We start from the raw sequence: 10952 nt of genomic DNA, 5'->3' as shown, positions 1-10952 counted from the left end.
ATTGTATTTTATATAATATATATGCGAGTGTGGGTTCGTCAATCCAGCCATCCAGGTGCACCAGTATAACGACGACAGTACCTACATAATATTACACGCACAGTATTATAATAATAATATATAATATGCGTGCATACCTATGTTTGATAATAATAATAATAAAAAGGGTATGCAAATTTATGCGCTCTTCGATTCTGGGAGGCTGTGTTCGGCATTTGACGTGCCTTCTAGCGGGGAACCGGTGGCGCGGCGCGTGTATGTAATATTATAATATATACAATATAATAATATAGGGTATAGAAGGGCGCCGCAAACGGGTGTCGTACGACGGGGGTCGAGGGGAACAGTGTGAAATAGAGTGTGAGTGAAAGAGAGAGAGGAAAAAAAGCAAATTTAGATCGACGTGGTTCAAAAAACACCACCGAAAGGGTTAAACGCACCACAGAAGAGGCATATTTAAATATTACTAGTCGACGGTGGAGGACACACGGAACGCGCGATCAAAACTGCACTGAAACCCACTCGGTGAGTACTGTAATAATAATATGGAATATTGTATTTTGTTATTATTGTGGCATATACGCCCGCAGACGTATGTCATAATGTGATTGTTGTTATTTTATTATATTTTGTTATTTTTACCGTAAAACGCCCCAAACCAGTTTGAGTCCCGCGCGTCATAACACTCGTAAGCGTCGCGCATACGCAGTATAGTTCATTCCGTTTTGGGGGAAGTTTCGCCCTCGCGAACCCTTGACCTCTCGGCTATTCCTCCGCCCACAATCGGTGGTAGCTGTCCAAATATATCATCAATTATAATATATTATATTATTAGGTATTAAACATCGCCAAGCCATAACGGAATACGATGCGATATATTATTAATCATAATATTACATAAAGGAATTCTAACAGTAGATATACCTAGTTAATGTACAATAATTTAATAAACTTAACTACAAAACAGAAGGCTAATATTTTGATCGAGTATAGGTAAATCTATTATTATTATTTTTATTTTTATTAATACCGCTTATATTTAAGTGTAAATATTTTTTACAATGCAATTAACTATTTAATATAATAATCCCTACATATTACATAAGTAAGGATAACGTCAACTCGACAATTGTTTTTAATTTTTTTTTCGACAGCGTATGTTGAATTGCCACGATTTATAAATTATGTATAAGTATAGATACCAAATATTATTATATTAGACATGCATGCATGTAATATTATGTTGTCATTAATTGATATTAGGTATATTTTACGAATTCAAGCAGTTGGCATAGAAAATAAATTTTTTAATAAATTGCAGGTACCAAATATCAACATTTTTTTAAAGCTGACAAAATTTGATAATGACAATTGCCTAAGTCCATAGTTCGAATTCTTATGTTTAATTTGTATGAACATCATAATATATATTAATTATTAAATACTGTAAATTGAAAAAAAATAATTAAAACTTCACTACTTACTATAGGTAGGTTTTAATTTACGAAGGATTTTTAGGTACCTATAAATATATAACTCACAAAAAACATATTACTGCCTAAAATATCAAATGTACTGTTTGTAGCAAAAGATTTATTAGATTTTATTACATAGTAAAACAGAAACAAATTTGATGTCTTACGACTTACAAAAAGCCATAAAAATACATGAGTGGTTAAAATTGAGTTTACTATTTTAATGATTATTGAATAAATTTTAAAATATTACCTCTTTAGAATTTCGCTGTTTACACCATACTTTTTTAGCTTAACTATATTCAAATAAATATTGAATATATCTTTGTTCTCAACATTTTAGTTTTAACTTTATTTTACATAGGTATTCAAATACTTGTTCTTGATATTCGATTATTTCGATATTTAAAGATGAAGTATGTTTTTATTTATAAATCATTATATGCTCAATAATATAGGTACATAAAAATATTATAGTGCTTTAGCATAGTATTATACTGATATCCGGTGAATGTCTATTGATTAATATCGTTATAATTATTGAATATGTAAATTTTATAAATACCTAAGTATTATAATTTTGAGCAAATTTTAAATATATTTGTTTCATTTGACATATTTTTAACACCAAAAATTGGATAGTACAGACACATGTCATAGTATTTTAGATTTAAATGTACGTACTTTTAGTAATATATAGTATCAAATGACAGTTAAAAATACAAAATACACATTGATATCAAATTAAAATAAATTACTTTTTTATGTACCTAGGTAGATAGTGTAAATAGTTATAAATAATAATAAGTAAAATCATAACAATAATACAATATACATAATACCTTAATACCTAGATATTCTCGGAAATAATGATTAGCAATATTATATTACATTCTAAGTAGGTGTATGCGGTAATATTAAACTAAAACCGTAATTTTATATTTTTTAAATCAAAATTAAATCTTTATTTCTTATCTTTTATAACCCTTTATAATTATAATCCTATTGAAGACTAGATAATAGACCTGCATGTTTTATGTACCTACATAAAAACATAAAATTATTATGATTTCATTGGTTCTATTGAATTGTGTTAATAAACAAATTACAAATACCAAAAAAAATAATATAATTCTGGTATAGGTATATAAGCATCTTATTCAACTATGTAATAAAAGTAAGAAAAATAAAATTATTTTAAAAATTAAAACCATAGTAGGTACTACCTGGCGACTATCTACTTTTACTAGTATTAAAAAAAAAAAAACATTTTTAAGGATAAAAAATATTTTTATTTTTATTTAAAAATTTAAGATTTTGTAATCTTAGAAAATAAAGATTATATATTATAGTATGAAGTATGAAGTACTATGTTATAGATATAGAGCTGGGATTCACAATGTATGGTCACCTTCATTTTTTATTTTACTTATTCATTAATGCAATAATGTATTTATTCAAATTCTGATTTTTTTGAACTTATCAAGTTAACTTAAACTTAATAATTTCATACTTAGATTTTGCATGTAATTTAAAGAGTGTCTTTTGCCCTTGTTGCTAATCAACTTTAGTCAATAGGTAACCGGCTATCGCCTATCAGTAATGATGATTTGTATATTTTTTACTTTATAAAATGTTAATGTACTTAATGATTACTAGATTAAATATATTACAAAATACAATAGATACCAACAGCAACTGTTGAATAGTTTTCTAAGACCGTCTACAATCCGACAACTGAATATTTGTAAGGTCATCTGGTCATAGCCCATAGACCATAATACATCACTATTATCATTTGTATATAATATGTATCACCTATGTATTATTAATATATAATATATCCACTTTTTTAAAATTATTTATAATAATCATAATATGTTTCAGCACACGTGGTGCTATTACAAGTAATAATATGCTTACTTAATACCATGAAAAAATGCTTAATACCAATTTTAATATTTATTATTTCAATAACACAGAATCTAATCATTTGAGTTTAATTTAGACTCAACAACAATCAACATCTTCATAAAAATCATCAGTTGCATCATATTATAATAATATAATTCACGGCCTCACGGAAAAAAGGTTAGTTCTAAATTAAAAAAAAATATTTCACCATAAGACACTCCTTAAACTACAGGATAACAAATTTTTTGAACGGATTAAACAATCTTGAAATTCTAAAATGTACTTCAAAATCACAAAAAAAAAAAAAATAGAATTTTATTAAATTTATTATTATTAAGAAAAACACTGGGTTCTAGCTTGGTGAATCACCGTGTATTATTTATTATTATATATATACTATAAGGTCATAGGAATGTTAAGTATAAAGATGTAATGGGTAGGAACGTATTCTGACACTATCCATACTCAATATAGAACGCAGCGAGCTGCACGTCATGATCGTCACGTATTCCTTGGAACGGCGTTGGAGTACCAGTGATAGTCGTGAGAGATTGGTACAGAAGTGTAGAACATCAATAATAATAATAATCCAGTGAATCGTGTTGAGTGAAATTATTATGAATGTATTTCAATGGACCTTAAAAAGAGTAAGAATGACGATCATTTTCATGGCGGCCTGTTGGTCTAGGGGTATGATTCTCGCTTTGGGTGCGAGAGGTCCCGGGTTCAAATCCCGGACAGGCCCAGTAAATTTTTGCTTTTTTTCCGAAGTTTTTTTATTCCACGTTCCAACAGTGATCAGGTTCTATGACGACCAGTACACTCGACACGTTCTGTTATAAATGGTGAATGTTTTTTACTCAGAACAACGGCGGCCTGTTGGTCTAGGGGTATGATTCTCGCTTTGGGTGCGAGAGGTCCCGGGTTCAAATCCCGGACAGGCCCGATTAAAATTTTATTTGTTACTATTTTTTTCTTTACATTTTTTAATTTAATTTTATTTTTGTCGATAAACCGGTTCGACCAAAACGACGACTTGTGAGTGAAAGGAAAATATAGAAAGCTGCCAACATCCGATCATTCGCATTAAGCCACATACAATCACGTGACTTCTTCATCGCGGCCTGTTGGTCTAGGGGTATGATTCTCGCTTTGGGTGCGAGAGGTCCCGGGTTCAAATCCCGGACAGGCCCATCGATTTTTTTGCATTTTTTTTATTTCGTTACCTTTTACTATTACGCGTGTTTTGTTTTTGTTTTTGCTTCGATCACGCGCGTCTGTAACTAAATCACAACTGTTTGTGATATCCATTCACCGCGGCCTGTTGGTCTAGGGGTATGATTCTCGCTTTGGGTGCGAGAGGTCCCGGGTTCAAATCCCGGACAGGCCCGAAACCAAATTTTTTTTTTTTAATTTACTTTTATTTGAGAATTATTTTTTTATTCACACATTCTCTTTTATCCAGTAATGCGTGTCAGTGGGAGAAATTCTGCAGAAATCTGACTACTATAAAACGCGACCATTGACAACAAACTGCAGCACGTATCGCGGCCTGTTGGTCTAGGAGTATTATTCTCGCTTTGGGTGCGAGAGGTCCCACGGGGTTTTAATTACAGACGGCCCCTCAAACCAATTTTTTTCACAAAATTTTCGTCCGTGTCCGAGTATAGTTTCATTGTCTCCAAAAATTAAAATACTACCTACTATACTGGTATACATACCTTTTTTCACTTTTTTAATTTTTTTTTGCCGACCTGCAACGACACGTCATGTTATATAATTGTACACTAGTTTACAGGTTTATACTGCCATACTGGGTACCTAATATTAATATATCAAGTCCACTTGCAGTATATATTATGCAAATCGAAGGAACAACGACGCGCAAAAATCACCCACAACGATGCTGCAATTTGTATGTGACGGCCCACTATACTATGATATATGTATATATATATATAAATATACGTGCGCAACGTACATTTCAAATACACGAATACACAAGCGTATATAACGCATATATATATATATGTTTACTGTGCTCGTCTACGCTGTGGATATTATATATATATATATTTTTAGCGTGACGGAACAAAAACAATAGAGAAATTCCGTGTTTGCGCTTGGAACTAATTTACGAAATACCCCTAAGGGTTTCTAGGGCGTGTATATTTATTAATATATTATGTTTGTGTGTTGTATAAGTGTGTGCGTGTGTATGTGTGTTATATACTACTGTTTGAGGCCGCCCTTAGTGGCCGCCCGGCGACGCACATCAAAGGTACCCTTTAACCCTTTTCTCGTTTGTGAATGTAATGTATATATACGCAAGGAAGCCGTTCCTTAAATCAGGAGGAGTTACCCCGTCGCAATTAATTTCACGTGAATCGTATGCACGTATACAATGTATACATTGTACATAATATTATAATAGTAGTTATATATATCGCTGGAACGACCTCTAGAACGACGATACCTGAATATATGAACCCGGTTCATTTGACAAATAGGTGTAAATCAGACGTTGGTGTGTATAATAATATAATAATATTTAGTTGGAACGCGTGCACATTATATATTTGAATATTTTCCGATTTCGAATTCGGTCAGAAACGTTGCTGCCGTTTTTTTTTCACTGTGACGTTATTCCGTTAGCAAAATAACGATACCTATAGGTATTTATAGATAGAGGATCAAAATATCAAATAATAATAATAAATCGCGTTTGTCCCAATCTACAGCAGTAACGTTAATATCTAGTTAAAAACAATTTTTTGAAAATTATTTCAGAAAGCCATTAATGTATCCTTTAGAGATCCACATTCCACACAGTTTTTAAAATTTATATTATTTGTCTTTTTTCAATCACCTATGAACTTGAAATAAAATATGCTTAAAAATGGTTGTTTTCAAGCTCCTCGATTGTACTATGGGTTCATGATTGCAGGAGTCGATTTAATGAGTACATATTTATTAAATTATTATGCTTTAAAAGTTGCATTAATAATAATTTTCATCTGTATATACATTTTAAAATATAAGATTTTTACAATTATAATAAAACCTGATGTAAAGAACATCATGTACATATTGCATAATTATAATCTTAAATGAAAAATGAGAATAAGATCATTTTAGCGAATTAAAATAAATCACTTCTATACGAAAGTTTTAAAATTACTCTGCTAATTCAATATGTTATTTCGGTAATAATTTAAATTTAAACTTGCTTTAAATACATACATTTTTCGTTCGATTTAGATAATAGATAATATCTATGTTTTATACTAATATACTTTAGTACTTACCTTTTGGCTATTCTTGTTTATATATATAACGATAAAAGTCATGACGTAGGTATTACATCATCATTATGTATGGTATGTCATAATATGTGTTTTATATTTTACAATGTACATACTACATACATATAATGTGTGAACTATTCCTGTGTTATATTGTTATATATGTATAACGTTATTTTATATTCTGAGCGAAGCGATGAAGGTATTGATTTTACTGTGATGTTTTTTTGTGTGTCTGTGTACACACGCACGATCAGTTGTCGGAATAAAGAATAGTGCTTCGATTTTAAACTTCAGTATATTTTAAGATGGTAAAGTGAATCTAGTTGGTTGCCTTCGAGAGTTCAAAATTTTAAATTCTTAGTATTCACTTCGAGCTATATATAAAGGCATATGAAATCTTCGATGGTTAAAAATTTCGATCTCTTAAAATTAATGTGGATAAAAAAAGTTCACTCAATCAAAAACCTTTAAAATTTATTGCAAGATTCTTCATAAGTTATCTTATCGATTAAAAAAATGTCTACTGTAAAGTCAATTAAAATTTTTATGAGCATTTGAAGTTCACAGTTTTACAACATAAGATATTCACATGGAACAATATTCTCCTCTTTTATTGCAATTCAAAAACGAATAACTGTAGATACTTGAAATTTATACCAAATGTTTATTTTGTCGTTTCCTTTAATTTACAACAATTTTATAATATTCCAACTTGTTTTTAGCTGTTTATTGTCATTTTCATTTTTCAATTTGTTTAGTTTTTATTTCTATAAAATATTAATGTCAATCAAATTGTATTCGTTGAGTCAAAAAGCTTGAAAATGTAATACAAAATGTCTAATATATTATTACAACAGCTATAATATGATAGATATAATATTATATAAAATATCTAAGACCGACAAACTGTCTCCGTTCAGATTCGTGTTTCATATACAATAATAATAATATTATATCATTTAATTTAACACCATACATTACAGTAACTTACTTTTAAGTCGTAACCTACTGTTTAACAAAGCGTCATCCACTTACCTACCCACTTTTTATTTTTTATTGAAATGTGAATTTCTCGGTATACATTTTAGACGCGTTTCCCCTAATGATTCATAACCTTCGGGACTTTCTACTCAAATAATAAGTTGCAACTCATCTTCTCCTTTAGATGTAACAATTTATTTTCGTATAACCTTCTTGGACTAATTACAATTTATAAAATAGGATTATATTACTATATTACAATGATACGTTTTGCTTGTTTTAATAAATTAAACGCAACTAGAAAATATAAACTAGTTATGTAGTTAAATTCATCTGTAGTAATTTAATAATCTTATACCAATGATGGACAAACAAATTAATTTATAATTAGACAACCGTACACTGCATTCAATAATACAAAATGTAGGTATTACATTAATTAAGTATACCATGTTTATTATACATTTATATCGACTTTATTTTATTTTCCTAGGAAAAAAATAATTTAACTAATTTGTTCACGTATTCTGTGATATATATAACCCAATATGGCCCCATTTATGGCTAAAAAAAAAAATAAAAAAACTGTAGGTAAGTGTAATAATAATATTGTTTTTATAGGTCATACTTTCAATTAAGATTATGTACTTATAGGTTGTCTATTATTCTGTAAAATATAACAATCAAATACATGATATATTCAATTTTGTTCTTTTGTCACATAATAACATTCTAAAATTTGTATTTTACATTTGTTTAATTATCTTAACGTAATAATATTTATATAAACAATATACATATATTATATATACCTACATATATAATGTGATGTATGTGTTACCTCTATTAAATTATATGTATATATTTTTTCAAAGTCGTTATATCATTGTGTAACACAATTCACATTAGCAACAAAAAAATTTAAATGTTTACTTTTTTTTTTTAACAAGGAGAGGTAAGATTCGCAGACGTATAATGTTTTGAAATATAACTTGCAGCAGTCGTAATAATTCTTAACAAAGCATAATACTATGTTTATATTTGATATGACACCAATGCAATTCGAATAATAAACAATTCCATTCAATCGTCCGTCTTGCCGAGAGTCTTCTAAAAAAAATAAAAACAATTCTGTATATAAAAATTATTATACTTTAAAACAACACGTTTTTAAATGATAATATTATTAATATTTTAAACTATAGAATAACTTGTTTTTGTATAAGATCACTTTAACAATAATATTTTTCATTTTCATATAAAGCTGTGTATGTAACTATACAAAACAATCTATTTAATAAATCTCGTGGTTGACTGATGCAGTATAGTTATTTATTTATTTATTTATTTTCATTATCGTTCTAGAAGATAACCGAACATAGTTATTTTATAAGTTTCTATTTATAGCAATATAATATTCCATATTTCATAAAATCATATTATTTTACGTGGATTGTTCGATGTAATTATATAAAGCGAAATTTATCTATTCATGGACACGTTACAATAATTATTAAAGTTTAATGATCGTCATAATTGGTTCTCATCCCCTGCTGTAGGCTATGTAGAATTCATATCATATTTAATTTACAACTTAAAACCGCTGAATCGCAGAAAAACTTTAGTAAGTTCGGCAGCTTGAATTTAATCAATTAATAGTATTATTACTTGTATAACCGCAAATTTTGATACCTAACGCTAATACGGAAATTAGAGGTGGAAAAATATTAATTAAATCGTCATTCATATCGTGATTATAATATTATGTTTATATAAGTATAGAACTATATACAGACAGAGGTAGTCATAATATTGGAGATAGTAGTTTTGATGTTTTTACTGATCGATATTATTTTATTTTAAGCATTTACAAATGTCTACACATTAACATGGATAATGTGGCAATAAAGTAAATACCACTGAAATTAAATTTCATACTCGACCTATAGCTGTCACAGTGAAGCAGTAAAGAACGTCGCCTTCCATCGTGTAGCGTGGCTTTCATCTTATTATCATTGGCCGCTGTAATCGCATGGTATCATTCACTAACCATGATCTACCAGAAAATTTCCAAAGTTGGGTCGATCTTAATAACTTTTAAACACAATAAATTACGTGCTGCAGAGAACCCCATTGCTTTAGTCGTCCTAATTTCTTTACTTATTGATATTAAATTTGTGACAAACACAAATGTCTGCACATATTAATATGGTTACCACTTCAGAAATAAATTTTGAAAAAACAATATAATTAAATTCCATGCACCACTTTTAGTTAAACACACTATAAGTGTTATTTTTACTAGGTATACCACTACTTATATAACTACTTATTAGTCTTATATCAAAATGCGTATTATCGCGAATACACCCACGTTGTATATCATACAATTATAGCTGCTATAATAATATTTAATACATATTATATACCAGCTATAGTATAGTGCGAGAACATTATGCACAAGATCTGTTATTATATTTAGCTATTACAATTAATTTAATATCCATATTAATAATATATTATAGTATACCCATATATACATGTATATATGATACCGGAAATGTTGACAATTTAGAAAATGACGAAAATTCCTAATAGCGGAAGGAATGATATCATCGCTTAGGAATTGTCATAATTTCTGTACTTTATAGACAACGTCATCACTAGGGCTCGGATGTTTATGAAATTGCATATTTTTTTCTAGTCATCCAATTAAATGCTAACCTAGGCACAAATTTAAATCATATTATATTGAATCAAATAATACTATTTTTATTTTGCATATTTTTGTGTTTTTATTGGCTAAAAATGCATTTTTTTTTTAGCGCGTATTTTGATCGCATATTTCGTAATTTTTTAGTGCATAAATGCATGCATATTACAGTAATTTTAAGTGTTTAAACATCCGGGCCCTAGTTATCACGTATTGCTTTCTTACACGAAAGCATTGGCGAATATTATGTTGCAAGTCATGTGGACCGGTTTTACAATGTAACTATAAGAACGATAACTAACTCGCAACGGTGCAGAGAAGCTAAAAACCATTATAATGCCACAACTGTCAATATTGTCGTGTTTTATAATGGGTAAATGACTGATATCGATAAAATGGTTGATTGAAAAATGGCATGGCTATCGCATATAGATATCGCACATTCGCATAATTTGTTTATTGTAACATTTATGTGTTTTATTCAAAGTGTATATATAAGTACTGCTGCAGTACTCACTCATACCACCCCCTAAACCATAATACTATAATCTGTAGGTTTTT

General features: G+C 29.0%; 1 long non-coding RNA gene and 4 other non-coding genes across 5 annotated transcripts in view; all 5 read left to right on the top strand.

Annotated features, from left to right (window-relative positions):
- The first annotated feature begins 380 nt into the window (after positions 1-380).
- The window catches only part of LOC107173426 (uncharacterized), a 56386-nt gene continuing 45814 nt past the window's right edge, over positions 381-10952 (top strand). Inside the window, exon 1 of the long non-coding RNA XR_001506370.2 lies at positions 381-525. This is a non-coding gene — a long non-coding RNA (uncharacterized LOC107173426). The remainder of the gene's footprint in view (positions 526-10952) is intronic.
- Positions 4063-4134, top strand: TRNAP-UGG (transfer RNA proline (anticodon UGG)). Its single transcript has one exon. It is a non-coding gene; the product is annotated as a tRNA-Pro (tRNA).
- Positions 4263-4334, top strand: TRNAP-UGG (transfer RNA proline (anticodon UGG)). The gene has a single exon. It is a non-coding gene; the product is annotated as a tRNA-Pro (tRNA).
- Positions 4511-4582, top strand: TRNAP-UGG (transfer RNA proline (anticodon UGG)). The gene has a single exon. It is a non-coding gene; the product is annotated as a tRNA-Pro (tRNA).
- Positions 4708-4779, top strand: TRNAP-UGG (transfer RNA proline (anticodon UGG)). The gene has a single exon. It is a non-coding gene; the product is annotated as a tRNA-Pro (tRNA).

This window comes from Diuraphis noxia, unplaced genomic scaffold (assembly GCF_037042655.1).
Source record: "Diuraphis noxia isolate RWA-SAM2 unplaced genomic scaffold, SU_Dnox_SAM2 contig0002, whole genome shotgun sequence".
Lineage (NCBI taxonomy): Eukaryota > Metazoa > Arthropoda > Insecta > Hemiptera > Aphididae > Diuraphis > Diuraphis noxia.
Note: the sequence above shows the minus strand (reverse complement) of the source record. Positions and strands in the feature narration are given on the sequence as shown.